Below are 16,170 nucleotides of genomic sequence, written 5' to 3'. Positions count from 1 at the left end.
ATGGCTTTATACTAGAACAATACGATTTCTGCAGTGACTTTTATTTCTGTCCTCCACCCCATTTTTATAGAAGTAACTGCTGAGAAGACTCATTCATAGTAATAAATAAGTGGGAATGAAAGGTGTTTGTTAAAGCAATTTTATCCAATTATTTGAATTTTCTTCAAATTACATGCCAACTACTACCTAGTAATTTACTACCAAAAATTATTTTTAGTACTCTTCTTGTTAAACATCTATTAGATTCAGGGTGCCTGGGTGGCTCAGTGGGTGAGGTGTCTGACTCTTGATCTCAGGGTCGTGAGTTCAAGCCCCGCACTGGGCTCTGTGCTGGGCATGATGCCTATTTAAAAAAAAAAAAAAAAAAAAAAATTCTACTAAATTCTTCAAATTGGTGAAAGCTGAAAAACTACCTGACAAGCAAATGAGAGTTAGTTACACTTCCAAATTCCAGAAGAGACGCCTGGATTTATCAAACAGCTCTTGGTTACACGTTGCTCCTTCACTGTAAGCACCTTGTTTAGAACAGATTGCTCTCTTAGAGTTATCCAAAAAAGCAAACTCTAAAATCAAGTCTTGGGGCCCCTGGGTGGCTCAGTCGGTTGAGCGTCTGACTTCGGTTCAGGTCATGATCTCACGGTCCGTGGGTTCGAGCCCCGCGTCGGGCTCTGTGCTGACCGCTCGGAGCCTGGAGCCCGTTTCGGATTCTGTGTCTCCCTCTCTCTCTGCCCCTCCCCCGTTCATGCTCTGTCTCTCCCTGTCTCAAAAATAATGAATAAATGTTAATAAAAAAATTAAAAAAAAATAAAGTCTGTTATCATCAAAACCTTGAAGCTGCAGATTTATCTCATTTAATTTATAAAAAATATCCTTCTTACACTGATAAAACCAACACCCTCTGTCAAGCCTATCCACAAAAGAAAACATCTTCTGACAGCAACAGTTTAACTTCGTTTTTGATTCCAGTAAATGTTAATATAGGATTCAAAAATCTCATTAGCCATTCCTTGAATCGAATTTGAATTTAATAGTACATACATATTAAACACTACTAAAACTAATGAGAAAGAAATTTCAAGATGCATATTGTAAAGGGATGATTTCAATGGTGTAGAGATTATTAATTTATTCCCTTATAATAAGTTATCCAAACAAGAAAATGAACTGATGTGTCTTGTCATTTAACTTACAATATTTTGTAAATGATATTTAGATACCATTTGGCTAACACTGTAAATTATTTTTGAAAAGAGGTATATGATGAAAAACACGGCATTGCTTTGGTAAGTGTGTTTGTGTGCATTTTTGGATTGTTGGTATTGTGCTACGGGGAGTAATTAAATTAGAACCCAGTATAGACGTCAGAAATAACATCATTGATTTTTAGATCTCAGGATAAAACTTGTCCTCATATTTAAAGGAAAAGGGGGCATCTGGGCGGGGGCGGGGGGAGGGTCTTAGTCTGTTAAGTGTCTGACTCTCGATTTTGGCTCAGGTCATGATCTTACAGTCGTGAGATTGAGCCCCATGTCAGGCTCTGTGCTGCGCATGGAGTTTGCTTAAGATTCTCTTTCCCTTGCTCCCTGCCCTTCCCCAGCTTGCGTGGGCACAAGAGAGGGAGAGAGAGAATTCTAAGCAGGCTCCCCACTGTCAACCCAGAGCCTGGCATGGGTCTCTATCTCACCAACCATGGGACCGTGCGTGACCTGAGCCAAAATCAGGAGTCAGATGCTTAACTGACTGAGCCATCCAGGCGCCCCAACATGAAGCGTTTTATAAATAAAATGAGCTGGGAATTAATTTCAGCTAGAATAGACATTTAACGATATGCTTTTATACTGTGCATTTTAGCTGCTTTATTGAAGAGCACACACCAAAAGAAAGAAACGATGAACACATTTTATTTGTGGCTTTTTATCCAATTTACTTTGGGCAGTTTGGTGTCTCCATGTCAGATGCATTAAAAAAAAAAAACACACACAGAGTCACTAACCTATGCTTTTCTGGCTTTTTAATGTTGTTTTTCTTTCCAGCTAATGATACGCTTTAGGCATAAATATTGAGGATGGCCTAGAGGAACTGCTAAATTTTAACTTGACGAACAAGCGATGTCTCGCAATACGACTAGTACGTGACGCTGAACATCACATGATCACAACGGAGCCAATGGTTCTCGAAATTCGCTCTGATATTCAGGTGCTTTGGATGACCAGCATGTTTCCAGACGAACTGTGCCTACAAACCAAGGTTTTACTGTATCTCATCTCAGAGCAAGGCTTTACACCTAATAGAAATGTGCCTACAAACGCTAGAAGACCAAAAGCTTTATGGTGCTCTGAGTGGTCCTTAAAGGAGGCTTCTCTTTTGTTACAGGTTTTTGAACTCAGGAGCCATGAACTGAAGTAGGATTTGGGATGGATGTAGGAAGGGCTTTTGTGAACACAGGTAGGCTCTTAGGTCAGTCCAGTAAAATCCTGCAACTTGACGAACCCTTTGAATAGCCCCAGTGTAAAGAATACCGGGTTCCTGGGTGTGCACATGTTCAATGTTAAGAAACACGGCCAACATGCCCTCCACGGTGTTTGTGCCCATGTACACTTCCATCACCCGTGCATGAGTGTTCCCATCACTCTGGACACTTGCCTCCATTTGATACGATACCATCAGACTTTGAAGGTTTCATCCACTTGGCGGGTGGATTTTGCTTTACAAGATTTCCAAAGAAGGACAATGAGTTCATGGATTTTGCTTTACCTTTTCCAAATTATTGATGAGTTTTGGCTTATAGTTTGTCAGCTTGTCAGTTTGTCAGCTGAGTTTCTATGGTGGTAAATGATCCTTATTTCTTTCTTCCTTTTTTGTTTGATTTTTAGAATTAAATTTTGAAGCTATATATATATATTTTTTTTTAATGTTTATTTATTTATTTTGAGAGAGAGTGAGAGAGAGTGGGGAAGAGGCAAAGAGGGAGAGAGAGAGAGAGAGAGAGAGAGAGAGAGAGAGAGAGAATCCTAAGCAGGCTCCATGCTGTCAGCACAGAGCCCAAAACAAGGCTCGATCTCACAAACCATGAGACCATCGCCTGCACCAAAATCAAGAAAGAGTCAGGCATTTGACCCACTGAGCCACTCAGGTGCCCCTAAGTTCTTTATATATTCTATATGCTGATCCTTTGTCTGGCTTAGTGTTGCAAATACTGTCTCCTAATCTGTCCCTGTATCATATCTTTAGAGTCACTGTCATTATCCTCATCGTCCAGGCCTGTTTAAATACCTTGTGGGCACTACCTCATTTAATTCTCACAATAGCCCTATGAAGGAGGGCTTATTATATCCCCATTTTACAGATAGAGAAAGTGAGGCATGCCAAGCCTTAAGGAAATTGATCAAGGTTGTCCAGCCAGTCAGGAGAGGAGCACTCATCCTTAATCACTAGACTTGCCTCCTATAACCTCATCCTAATACAAAGCAAGCAATACTGCAGTGTTTAAGACGTAAGTTCAGTATAATACAAATGGTATTGAGTTTTATAGTCAAAAGCTATAGGCCATTTCATTTTGATTGACATAAAGTCCTCACAATGGATTATATATTATGTGAAACCTGTGGATTACAAAAAGGAGAAAGAAAAAGACACAGTCCCTGCCCTCAGGGTGCCTGCAACGCAGGAGGGAAGGTAGTCAATTGCAATACTGTGTAATGAGCCCTGTAGTAAGATGCAGCCGAGGACGCTAATAGAACATGCAGGAGGGGCCCTAACATGCAATCATGTGTGGTTCTACCAATAATCATGTCATACGAACCATCTCTGGCACATGTGCCAACCTTCCCTTGTCTTATACATTAGTTGAGACATAAATGTCCTAATTCATACGGCTGATCTGCTTGTTGAGATCTTTTTGGGACTCTGACTTGCCCATGGCAGGTTTCAGCGAGCATTTCCACCAGCATGCCAGTTTGCTTAGAACGTTGTCGATGTCCTTATTCGTATCATTCACCACCCAAAGAACTGGTAAGAGACGTGGGATAGATTTTTGGAGACAAGTTGGGGGGGGGGGGCAGCACGCAAGCCAAACTGATCAGCGTTCTGATGGTGTTGCATCCCATTTTGCCTCTACTTCTAGAATACAGAAGGGCAGCATGGGCGAGGGGAACACAGAGCAAGGTGGTGATAAGCAGCTCTGGCCACAGAGGTGGGGCTGACCACGGCGGCTGTCCCGCTGTTTCCTTTCCTTTTCCTTCTTTTCCTCCCTTCTCCCCGCCCCCAACCACCATCAGACGCTGCAGAATCTCTTCAAGAAATTAGTGAAGCTTTAAGTTCTCATTTGAGCTGAAAATTACACAGCATCGCTTAAAACTGCTGGCACCGCAGTTTATTCCTGTTTAAAAATGGGGGGGGGGGGGGGAACAAGTAATGCTGGACGCTAGATGGGAAATTTCAATTCTTCGCTGCGTTTTGGAGGGAGGAAAGATTAGGAAAGGCAGGAGATCACTTTTGCCTGTGAGCCCTGGTGGTACCAAGCGGGAAAAGCGCACCCACCCGTAAAGCCATTTGTGACTTCCTGCGAGAGCAAATGTTGTCTTACTTGGATTTTTCCTATTCTGTCATTCCAGATTGGTTATTTTTAAGCCCGCAAGCACAAATATTCTTCTTGGCTGCTAGTGTTCGGTCTCACCTCGGTTGCTATTTTAGCCACTGTCCTATAAAGGGACGGCCCTGTGATCTCGCAGGGTGCCGTGGAAGAGAGGGAAGAGCGGGGAGGCAAGCAGGAAAACGTGACCAGGAGGGCAGACGGGCTGCCACCAGGGCTGTTAGCAGGCACAGGTGAGGGGTGGGGGCAGGGGGACGCGACCAGAAACAAAGTCCAGCAAAGTGAGGCTGCCGGGAGATGGGCTGGTTGCCATTCGTGAGAGTGAGTTTCCTTAAGATTATGAAGGAGTAAGGCTGGGGTGACGCTAACGACCGTAGCAAACAGACAAGAAGATGTAAGGGACCTTCTCGGCCCATTATGCCCTATCCCCTTCCCTACTGGAAGAGGCAAAGGCGGAGGGAACTGGCGGGAAAAAAAAAAAAAAAAAACCACCAAAAAACAAAAAAACACGGAGTTTGCAGCATCGGTGCCAGAATCACAAAGCTGAGTACTCAAGGATGAGTTGGAGGCCGAGAGAACAACTTCATAGCTGGCTCCCTAATAAAGTCCACAAGGACGGAGCCTCAGCCACTTTATCATTGAGTTCACTCCTAAGACACAGCTAGAGCCAGGACAGTGATTCAGGAAGCAGGGCAAGACATTTACCTTCCCCAGGAAAGAGAATACTATCAGTTTCCCTATGAAAATGTTGATTTTTAAGGTACCTCCGGGGGGTTACGCATGCACGCTATTGAACATTATTTATTAGCGCATGCATTTATTTAACACATGTCGGGATGTACCTTCTGGGTTCATGGTCTTTACTGCCTAGGGATTCTGTAGGTGGAAAAGAGGGCTCATTTAAAGCCAAGTTTTCCACTGCGGCGATAGCAAATTTATCTAAAGCTGGCCAGGCTCCTAGGCAATTATCTTTCACCACGGTCCGTTCTCTGTCACCAGGAGGGCTGCGTTAGAGAGAGAGAGAAAATTAAAAATATTTTAAAATATAAATGCCACGCCATCCCCGCCACTTAATCCATTTCGTTTGCAATCTCTCAGGAAATTTGGGAGAAGAAGGAAGTTTGAGTCTCTGTCTTTAGGCACTGATTACATAAGGTGAGATTAATTTTCCCATATGGTGCATGGAATCCACCTCGCTGCTCTGCAGGCATACTTTCGCCTCACGTAAGTCTATTTGTGTCTAGCTAAGCACACAGAGTAGAGTGTAGCTTAGAATAGAAAAAAAAAAAAAAAGAAAGAAATGGGAAGGTAAGGAGAAAAAGAAGTGTGAAAGGCAAAGAGAGAAACAGAGGACAATTTCATTCCAGGTTCATCCTTCAGGATGGGTCAAACCCATTAGGATCTAGTCATTCATTCCAACACGTAACATGTATTGAACATTTACGTGCCAAGTATTGCAGGATAAAGTCTCTAGACATGAGGCACGCAAAGACAAAACATGACCCCTACCTTCAAGAAGCTTCCTTTCCAGTGGAGAAGCTGCGCGAGCAAAAGAAGTCATGGTGCAATGTGGCAAGGATTCTAATTAATGAGATGTGCTCAGGATGCCGCGAGAGAAGAGATGAATGGCACCAAAATCCCACTGGAAGTCTGGAAGGCTTCCTAGAGGGGATAGTACTTTTGGCTGGTCAAAAATAAAGGGAAGATGCCTGGGTGGCTCAGTCGGTTAAGTGTCTGGCTCTTGACTTTGGCTTGATCTCACGGTTTGTGAGTTCGAGCCCCGCGTGGGGCTCTGCGTGGATAGCGCGAAGCCTGCTTGGGATTCTCTCTCCCTCCCCCCACCGCCCCTTCCTTATTCGCACAAACACATGCACTCTCTCTCTTTCTCTCTCTCAAAATAAATAAATAAACTTAAAAAAAAAAGAAAAGAAAGTAGATAAGATTTGGGGAAGTGGGATCAGCATCTTTCAAGGCACAGGGACAGGAAACAGGTCAGTATAACCAGAGCATAGGATGAGAGATGGAACAAGAGATAGGAGGAGACAGGGCTGTCAAAAACCGTGAAAGGTATGGAATTTTCTCTACTTGCAAGCTAACAAGTTAGCTTGGTATGGTTTTGTGGATCGTGGCAGATGACACAAGATTCCCGGGTCAGAGACAAAGTACTTTATTATTAACGGGGTAGCAAGCAGCTTTATCTTCAGCATATTTGCACTGGCCTCCTTTTTCCCCCAGATGACACAGAAGTCATGTGATGGACCCGGATGCATGCTACACATTCAGTAGGTTTGCTCTGAAGCTGAGGAACCCAGACCCAAAGGCACAGGCCTTTTGAAGCAAGCAGCTCTCAAGTCCCCACTCCAAGGTAGCAAGCAGAAACACAGTGACCATGCTGTCATCACCTGGATCTCCTTGGGTCCCTATGTGACTGGCTGCAGGAACTGCTCAGTGTCAGGAGAGGGCAATTCTTGCAGTCTGGCATGCTTGGTAAGGGTGTGCAGAGACACTCGGCCCCCATGCGGACTGCCTCTCCCAACAGGGGCCAGACAGTAAGCAGGAGCCATCTCACGAAGGGCACTTTAGATGACGCTGAGGAATTTGAGCTTTGCCCCAAAGCATGTGGCACCCTTGAAGACTTGGCCAGAGATATGTGCTGATAGGAGCTCCAGTGTGAAAGGATGACTCTCGTAGCTGTGTGAGGAAAGGATCGGACAGCGAGCTGAGACAATGAAGAAAAGCTCGTTAGGTGGCAATCCCAGTATTCCGTGTGTGAAGTGAGCTACCGGAAGTCAAGGTAGCAGAGGAAGAGGTCGGGGGAAGGTGGTTAGTCCAAGGGTATTATGCAAGGTAGGATCTGAAGCATTTTTGTGGAGTTGGTTAAAAACATTATTTTAGAGAGAATCTAAGTCAATATTACTGATAACTTAGTGTCCTGAATTTCATTAGCATTTTACACGTATCAACTCATTTGACCTAACTCTTTGTGAAGGAGATACTATTGTTGTTTTACAGATGAAGAAACAGGTGCAGAGAACCTAGAAGGAGAGCCCTCCCGGTTGCCAGGCAGGCAGCTGGGTGGGTGGTGGTGCCTCCCATTGACATGACCCATAGCACATGTGGGGCAGGTCTGGGAAGGAAGATGAGGCATTCGGTTATGACCTGAATGTTTGTGGCTCCCCCCACCCCCCGATTCATATGTTGGATCCCTAATCCCCAAAGTGATGCTGGTATTTAGAGATGTGGTCTTTGCGAGGCGGCTACGGTTGATAAGGCCATGAGCGTGGCACCCTCATGATGAGGTCAGTGCTCTTCAAAGAAAAGGAAGACAAAGAATTCTCTCTTCGTGAGCACGCACTGAGTAAAGGTCAAGTGCGTGCGCAGAGAGAAGTTGCCGTCTGTCAGCCAGGAGGAAGGCCCCCGCTAGGAACTGAACTGTCTGGTCTCTTGATCTTGGACTTCCCAGCCCCCAGAACCGTGAGAAAAGAAGTTTCTGTTGTTTAAGCCACTCATTCTATGGTGTTTTGTTACGGCAGCCCAAGTACACGGAGATAGCCCAGCTGAGCGTACGATATCTGGTCAACATGTGAATGGTGATTCTTAGTAGGTATCTGAATCCATAACTCTGGGCTCCAGAAGGGAGGTCTTTGGGGGATAGATAGATTAAGGAGTAGTCATTGAAGGGATGGTAAGTGAAATCACGAATTTAGATGAAACCGCCTGGAAAAGTGGGATGAATAAAAGGAGCAAAGGGTTATGGGATGAGGCTGAGGCAGGGAAACTAAAGAGATCCCAGGAAAAACTGCTTTTTTCACTCCTTTTTCTGCTTCTATTCTTGCTAGGACCTACACGCCCGCCTTACACAGGCCTTATAGAAACAGATCGTGTGTGTCCTCCTTGTGAAGGTCGTGGCGTTGATGATTTCTTTGGAGTCCTTCAGCACAGAGACCACGGGCTCATCAAGACCCCCAGGTTCCAGGGCGTAAGTGACATGGAGGACATCTACACATTCGCATTTGTTCCTGGATGCCTGAGAAGACACGTGCACGGTACCACAACCCTCAAGAGAAACCCCAGACCCCGATCAAAGATGGGACTCACTCTCTTTTCCCTTCTGAGTCTCCCAGACACTCTGTGTCTACACTCCACATCTTCAGTCAACTCTGCTCTCACTTCTCCTTGGCTTACACATGGTTTCTCTCCTGCCTGAAGCCAAGGAATCCCCTCTGAGTCCTTGGACCCAGCCAGCCTGCATCAAAGCTATGAAGCTTGCATCAGAGCTACATTTTGGGGGCAGGTAGAAAGGAAAGCCCCAGAGAAGACCGACGAGGGATGATCAGAATGGTAAGAGGGAAAAAAAAAAAAAAAAAAAAAAAAAGGAGAGAAGGCACAGAAGCCAAAGGCGGGGAGAATTTCACGTAGAACAGAGTGCTTAATAAAAACTTGACCTCAGGGGTGCCTGAGTGGTTCAGCTGATTAAGTGTCAGACTCTTGATTTCAGCTCAGGTCATGATCTCAGTGTTGTGAGATTGAGCCCCAAATTGGACTCTGCACTGGGCAGGGAGCCTACTCAAGATTCTCTCTCCCTCTCTCTGTCTCTCTCTCTCCCTGCCTCTCCCCCACTTTCTATGTCTCTCTAAATAAACCAAACAAAAAACTTGACCTCAGAAAGGTTGAGTAATGAAAGCACCATGCGCATTGAGTAAGGTAATTTGCAGGTAATTTCTAAGTGTAAAGAGAGTAAGTTAAGGTAGTGGACAAGGGAGAAATCGTTGAAATTTGGACTGTGGATGACAAACTTGAGATACTACGTGTTAAGTTACCTCAACGATAACCTCAGAGGATGTTCATCTGTGTTGGTTGGAGGGATAAGTGAAGCAACAAAGTGGACAGCCTTTTTTTTTTTTTTTCTTTTTCTAAAAAGATGAGATTCCATATCTCTCTGGAAGAGAATACTGTTGGCTTTTAAGAAGGTCATAGCAAGAATATGCACTCTCCTTGCATAGACTGGAAAAAGAGTGGGCATGTGTCCCAGAGAGCCTACCTGTCCCAGACAGGATTTGGATTCTGATCCCGGTGCCTTGCTCCACTGCAATAAAAATGGAAAGTGAGGGGTTAAGAGAACAGAGCCAGCTCTCTTGTTGGTGGCGCTAAAATGTAACTGTTGTTTTTTAAGAAGCGTTAGAAGTGTTGTAAGATAGTAGGAAGCAGGGATAGGCCAAAAAGACCATGTGGCGGAGACCTCTCTTAACTTTCACTGCAGTTAATTAATCAGCTCAGAGAGTAGATAAAGGAGGAAGAAATGCTTAAAAAATAAATAAATAAAACATGGGCATAGGGTCAAGCAGAGCACTTGTTGTAGGAGATGATTATTATAATTAATGGTGATACATATGGATGATGTCAATTTGCAAAAGCACTGAGGGCCTGGGAATTCTTCCATTCTCTTGTCCTCTAGACCTCGGCTAACTCAGCTACTCTTCCCTGTTAACCCGCTGACCCTGCTGCTGTCTTCGTATTTTTGGTGTGTGTGTGTGTGTGTGTGTGTGTGTGTGTGTGTGTGTGCGTGCGTGTGCACATGTGCGTAATTCTAAATAGCTAGATATATATCGCTATGGAAAGTAGTTCTACAGACACCAAGTATCCCAGAATAACCAAAAGGGCTGGACGACAGGCTTAGCTGAATGTAATCCAAAGTGCAATCAAGTTCACGGTCTCCCGTGATTATCAAGAGGTAGCCCTCTCATCTAAGATGGAAAAGTAGGATATTCTTTCCCAATATGGACTGTTGCACGTTAACCAGCTTATTGAAGAACTACTAAATTTGAAAGTTGGAAGAAATCAAAATTTCTAACTTTTTATCCCTGTAGATGAGAAAAATTGAGGCCTAGATACCTAAGTTATACCTCCAGGGTCACACGGCTGGACAGTGGCATGGCCAGGATCGGTACAAGGGTTTTCCAGTAACTTACTGTTACTCATTTCATGTGGCATATGTGTGAATAGAAGTTAAATATATTATTGTGTGTTCGGACATATTTGAATATATTTTTTAAAACTGTGCTCTCACTGCTTTACACGTATGTTTTTCATGCACAGACATGGGTTCAAAGACCTATCCAGCTTTTACTTGTATATTCTTGAAAAACAAAATTTTGTTATTTGCAGAATATCAAGCTATATCATTGAGAACCTTAACCCTTTTATCATTCTATATCCTAGCTTTTTTTTTTTTTTTTTAAGATTTTATTTATTTATTTCGAGAGAGTGGGAATGAGCGAGGAGGGGGCAGAGGCAAAGGGAGATAAAGAGTCCCAAGCACGCTTCATGCTGACAGCACACAGCCTTGACTTGGGGCTCAATCTCACAAACCGTGAGATCATGCCCTGAGCCGAGATCAAGAGTTGGATGCTCGACTGAATGAGCCACCCAGGCGCCCCCTCGATATCCTACCTTTTAAAATCTAAATATCTAAATCTTTTGGGAGAGGGGTGCCTGGCTGGCTCAGTTGGTAGAGCATACAACTCTTGATCTCACGGTTGTGAGTTCAAGCCCCAGGTTGGGTGTACAGATTATTACTTAACTACGTAAAACTCATAAAAATAAAAAAAAAAATTAAAAAAACGTCTTCGGGGAAAATTTCAGGCTGATGATAAAAGAAATAATATAGTTGGCTGGACATAAGCTCAAGGTCTCTTTGATAAGCCTGTCACAGAACGATTCCTTAGGAGACAGGCTGGTCTCTGAGCTGTGAAGGGAAGAACAGGGTCGAGCTAGAGAAAACTTCAGCGTCTCAGTGGCGATCTCTCTAGCTCCTGTTTGGTCTTTTCGGGAGACCTGTGCCAACTCGTCCATTCACCTTTGAAAGTTGCTGTGAATTCCCTCTTTTAAATATAGCAATCACGTCCCAGATGCCTGTTATTCTCTCTGACATCAAACGAACAGCTCATGTTCTTTACTGGCATTGTTTCCAATAGCTCCAGAATGGCCTCCTACAGCAGGCCGTGGGTTCATTAGTCATAATTTCCCGTCTTTGCTCTTTCTTTCTTCTTTCCATCAGAGCCTGTAGCACCACGTATGATCACATAACTTATTTTCATGAATGTTTATATTTGTTACTGCTTATTTCCATTTACCTTTGGAAAGCTCTGATGACAACTTCCAATTCAAGTACTTCTTAACTCTGTGGCTAGAACCAAATCACTCTGGCTTCTCAGAGTCTTTTTTTTTTTTTTTTAACCTCTGTAAAGCTGTAAAGTTTATACCTGATCTTCTGCTCCAAGGGGATTAAAAGTAGGGAAGTGCTTGACATTTTCCAGTGTGATAAGCTGAATTCAAAGATGGGCCCCAAGATTTATACCCTGTATAATCTCCTCCCCTTGAGGGTGGGCAGGACCTGTGACCATGATAGGGTTTCACTGCTATGAAAGGATTACTAATCAGTTGACTAGGAGTTCATCAAAAAGGGTGGGACTGGCCTAATCAAGTGAACCTTGAAAGAGGAACTATAGCTTTCCTAAAGGGAGATATAAAGCCTGAGAGGTGCTCCTGCTGACTCTGAAGTCAACAGTCTTGCTGTGAGCTCTCTATGGAGGGTGGGCCTGTGAACTTGGCAGGGACTTGAGTGTGGCTTCAGGGAGCTGAAAATGGTCCCCAGTGGATAGCTACCAAGAAATCAGGGATTTCAGACATAGGGCTGCAAATAAAAAAATTCCACCATCATCTGAGGTAGCTTGGAAACAGGCTCTTGTCCAGTTGAGCCTCCCAGTGGGACTACAGTCCAGCCAACGCCTCCATTACAACCTGGTGAGACCATGAGCAGAAAGCCCAGCTAAGAATGTGGTGGAACTCTGGTCCACAGAAGCTGTAAGGTAATAGGTGACTGTAATTTTAAACTAAGTCTGTGCTAGCTATTATGCAGCAGTAGAAACTAATACAGCTACTCAGTATCAAACACCAAGAGGTGAGGGGTGAGGGAAATGGACGTTCTCTCTTTTCGCCTGAACCCCCCCCCCCACCTTTCTGACCGCTGGGGCACAGGCGAGATCAAGCAGATGTGCCTACCTGGAACTTTGAATCTCGGGGGAGGGACACAAAGACTCAGAGACTGTTAGAGGTCAACCCCTGAGGTCAGAGGCAGGGGGAGCAGTGCCTCGCTCAGGTTTCAGACAGGATGTGACCATGTGGTCGTGCCACATGGAACCAGGTCCCCTTCGTTCCTGACTGTTCTCCGTGTTTGGTGTTCATGTAAATCCTGTGAACCGATACACTGCCTTTCCGATGCATTTATTTCTGTTGCCATTAGCCAGAAATTGCTTCTGTGATTTGCCACCAAGAGCTTCGATTATTATAGATCATACATGTAAAAGTGCCTCGTAAACTGTGACAGATACCATGGATGTAACATATTATTTTGACTGTTTCTCTGCCTTCGCTTTTCTTCAGGCTCCTGTGTATGACCTCGGGCCCTCTCTGGGCTGTTATAATTCTTGGTGTCATTCTGCCCATTGATATTCCAATAAATAAGGGTACCTTGATTCTAATAAACAAATGGAACTAATAGGTCAGTCTGTGTGAAAACGAAGAGGCCGTTATCAAAAAACACTGAGGGACATTTAGGCTCTCAGAGACACAGAGAGGGACCATGGGGGCTTGAGTGGCCTGTGTAGGTTTAAAGGACTTGCCTCCAGTCAAACTCAGAGGTCAAACGGAACAATCCCTACCTGTCTTCAACCCTTCAGGAGGCAAGTGTCTGCTACCGTGGGGGTCTCCAGGGAAGACGTGTCCTGGGCGATCCTTCAGAATGGGCTTGCGCCTTAGAAACGTACCTTCCAACGGGCTCAAATTCACATCTAGGGTTCACACCTGCCCTATAATGAACCAGAAGCCTGTGTGTTATCTTCTCAGACTCCCTGCATTTCTACCACGGACAGAATGGGAAACAAATGAAAAGAGAAGCATCATCTTTGAGAACAGATGATTACAAAGCACAGTTTAAAAAAAAAAAAAAAAAGAAGAAAACCAACACACAGGGACGCCTGGGTGGCCCAGTGGGTTAGGAGGCCAACTCTTGATCGCTGCGTAGGTCATGATCTCACCGTTGGTGAGTTCAAGGCCTGCATCGGGCTCTGCGTTGATGGCGTGGGGCCTGCCGAGGATTCTGTCTTTCCTTCTCTCTGCCCCTCCCAAACAAACAAATCCCAAACACACAAACACAAAACCACTGCCTTCTTCAGAGTCATCTCAGGGGCCGCTGGCGCAGCTGGGCAAGAGGGGTGGGGGCGGGCAGCCACCACGCGCAGTCCTGGAGGCTATGCTCTTGGATCACGTGTTGGGTGTTGGGGCTGTAACCAGTGTGAGAGCACCTGAGAGCAGGTCTATTTTGGTCTGACCAGCTAAACCCTGGGCCCGTGGATCAATTTACATATGGCCAGCGGGGGCCCTGGGGACCCTTTGTGCGGAAAGGCTTCTGCGTTTGAAGAATGAGGACTCCGACCATGACTTTCCCCCACTCACCATATTTGCATCCAGTTCCCAGCGAGGAGGGAATGAGGTGTTTGTCCATGACTCCCGGCAGGAGAGCTCCGGTGAACTGAAAGGCAGGCCTACCTGGGGCCGGAAGCAGTCAGGGACTAACTGTTGTCTGTAGAGCACAGAGCAGGTGGAGGGAGGAAGAGGAGTCACCGGTGGCGGCGTGGTACTGCACAGAATAGCTTCCCAGGATACCCACCGGAGGACTGCATTTAAGTTCCTAAATAGGGAAACAGCTGCCAACGTGACCTCAGTAGGGGAAACTGTAAAAAAGAGTGAACAAATTTAGCAACCTCGGGTGGCAGTTTACCTATAACCCTTGGGACAGAAATGGGGAGCGTGACAGAAAGCCAGTGGCACCGTGACAGAGGGAGGGGTGGAGCGCATGCGTGGTAGAAGGCGCTGCTGGGGGAGGAGCAGAGCGAGGACCGGAAGCAGGCGCACAGACCTCGCGGGCATCAGGCCAGACTGAGCTGGGCAGGGGGGGCACGTAGAGGGATCAGGCTGGTGGCTGCCCCGGCCTGGCTCTGGGCAGAGTCACATCTGTCTGAGGTTCTTCATGTTGACTAGGCATTCACTGCCCATCCCTTGGCATAGGAGCAAGCGGAGGGCGGCCAGGGTCTTGGCAGCTTTTGAGCCCCATGGCGTCTACGTGATCTCTTTCTTTGACAGTCCCAGGCTTGGCGGGGAATGGGGTCGTGTGCCAGCTGCTGCAGCAGAATCAACTGGCCACCAACCCCTCTTGGTGGCTATGAGGTCAGAAGAGTTGCACCCCTGTCCCTTCCCTCTGTAGTTATGAACGTGGCCTGTGATGTAGCGAGGCCTTGTAGCTTTCAAATTTCCTCTGCAAATGATGCTTTCCATTGAGGATAATGTAATGTCAGTGTTCCAAGGCTCAAAAGATAACTCAAAATAGCAAAACAAAGTGTAAATCATATTTCCTGGTTTACGTAGAAATGAATATGGTTGTAAGCGCAGTACTTTGTGTTTAGAAAAATCGACTGCCAGTTTATACACACCGTTCCCTTTATTCGTATTGCCGAAAAGTCAGAGGTGCGGCATTTAAACTCGAAACTTGCAAGCTTCCGTGAGAGAACAGGGGAGGCTGGGGTTTGCAAATGCTTGGACAAGTTGCTGGAAACTGGCCCCAGATACTTTTGTAATGGACATTCTGAATAGTGGCTCTGTGCAAAAGCTTTGGTAAGGCTGAGAGCAGGAGAATACTGATTGGGAGCCCTCCACCCTACCAGGGGTTGACCAGTTGGCCAGGAAGGAAAAGCACCGTAGTAAGAACAGGTGGAAGGTGATATAAGATACATTGTGTCTTCTGATTGTCACAACATGATGGTAGGATTAGTATCTCCTTTTTAGAAGTTAACAGTCACATACCTAAGGACACACGGTTAATAGGTGGTCAAATAATGATGATGGTGGGGCGCCTGGGTGGCTCAGTCGGTTAAGTGTGTGACTTCAGCTCAGGTCATGATCTCGTAGTTCGCAAGTCCGAGCCCGGCACCAGGCTCTGTGCTGACAGCTCAGCCTGCTGAGTTGTGGGTTCTGTGCCTCCCCTTCTGTCTACCCTCCCATGCTCACGCTCTGTCTCTCTCTGTTTCTCAATAATAAACATTTAAAACTTTTTTAAAAAAAATGATGATGATGGTGATGCTAATGACAATGAGGGGGAGATGCTACCTGTGTATCGTGCTTTTCTGCTTACAGAATAAATTATTATTCAATAAGTGAGATCCTTGGATCCCTATAGTACACAGGTGATGCAGATTTTGTTATGATCATTTTTATTTCTGGTGTCGGAAAATTTGGACCAAAACAGCTTTTTAAAAATAAGTACTGAAACTTAATACTTATCGAAATAATGAATCAAAATTCCACTGAAATAATGAAATCAAAATTTCATATTCATTGCAGGCCCATCAATTTTTAGCTGTGTGACATTAAGCAAACGACTTTACTTCTATAAACCTTAGTCTCCTGGCACTAACTTTCCAGAGTATAAGGCATGAATGTGATGATCATTGTAAATTGTTTTGTAT

The 16,170-nt window shown here is 45.2% G+C and overlaps 1 long non-coding RNA gene across 5 annotated transcripts; it reads right to left on the bottom strand.

The window, feature by feature from the left end:
* Positions 1 to 5,388: 5,388 nt before the first annotated feature.
* On the bottom strand, positions 5,389 to 14,513 carry LOC147580767 (uncharacterized). 5 transcript variants are annotated; one of them, XR_015251069.1, is made up of 6 exons: positions 14,430 to 14,513; positions 14,105 to 14,339; positions 13,312 to 13,458; positions 9,633 to 9,677; positions 9,412 to 9,543; positions 5,389 to 5,595 (listed from the first exon to the last, which is right to left on the bottom strand). It is a non-coding gene; the product is annotated as an uncharacterized LOC147580767 (long non-coding RNA). The 5 variants fall into 5 exon arrangements; XR_015251070.1 differs by having other exon boundaries at positions 14,105 to 14,355; positions 14,430 to 14,485; XR_015251066.1 differs by lacking the exon at positions 14,430 to 14,513 and having other exon boundaries at positions 14,105 to 14,423.
* Positions 14,514 to 16,170: the final 1,657 nt, after the last annotated feature.

The sequence above is a fragment of the Puma concolor genome, chromosome B2 (genome assembly GCF_028749965.1).
Source record: "Puma concolor isolate L17-30 chromosome B2, mPumCon1.1.hap2, whole genome shotgun sequence".
Classification (NCBI taxonomy): Eukaryota; Metazoa; Chordata; class Mammalia; order Carnivora; family Felidae; genus Puma; species Puma concolor.
This window is presented reverse-complemented; position numbering and strand designations above follow the sequence as displayed.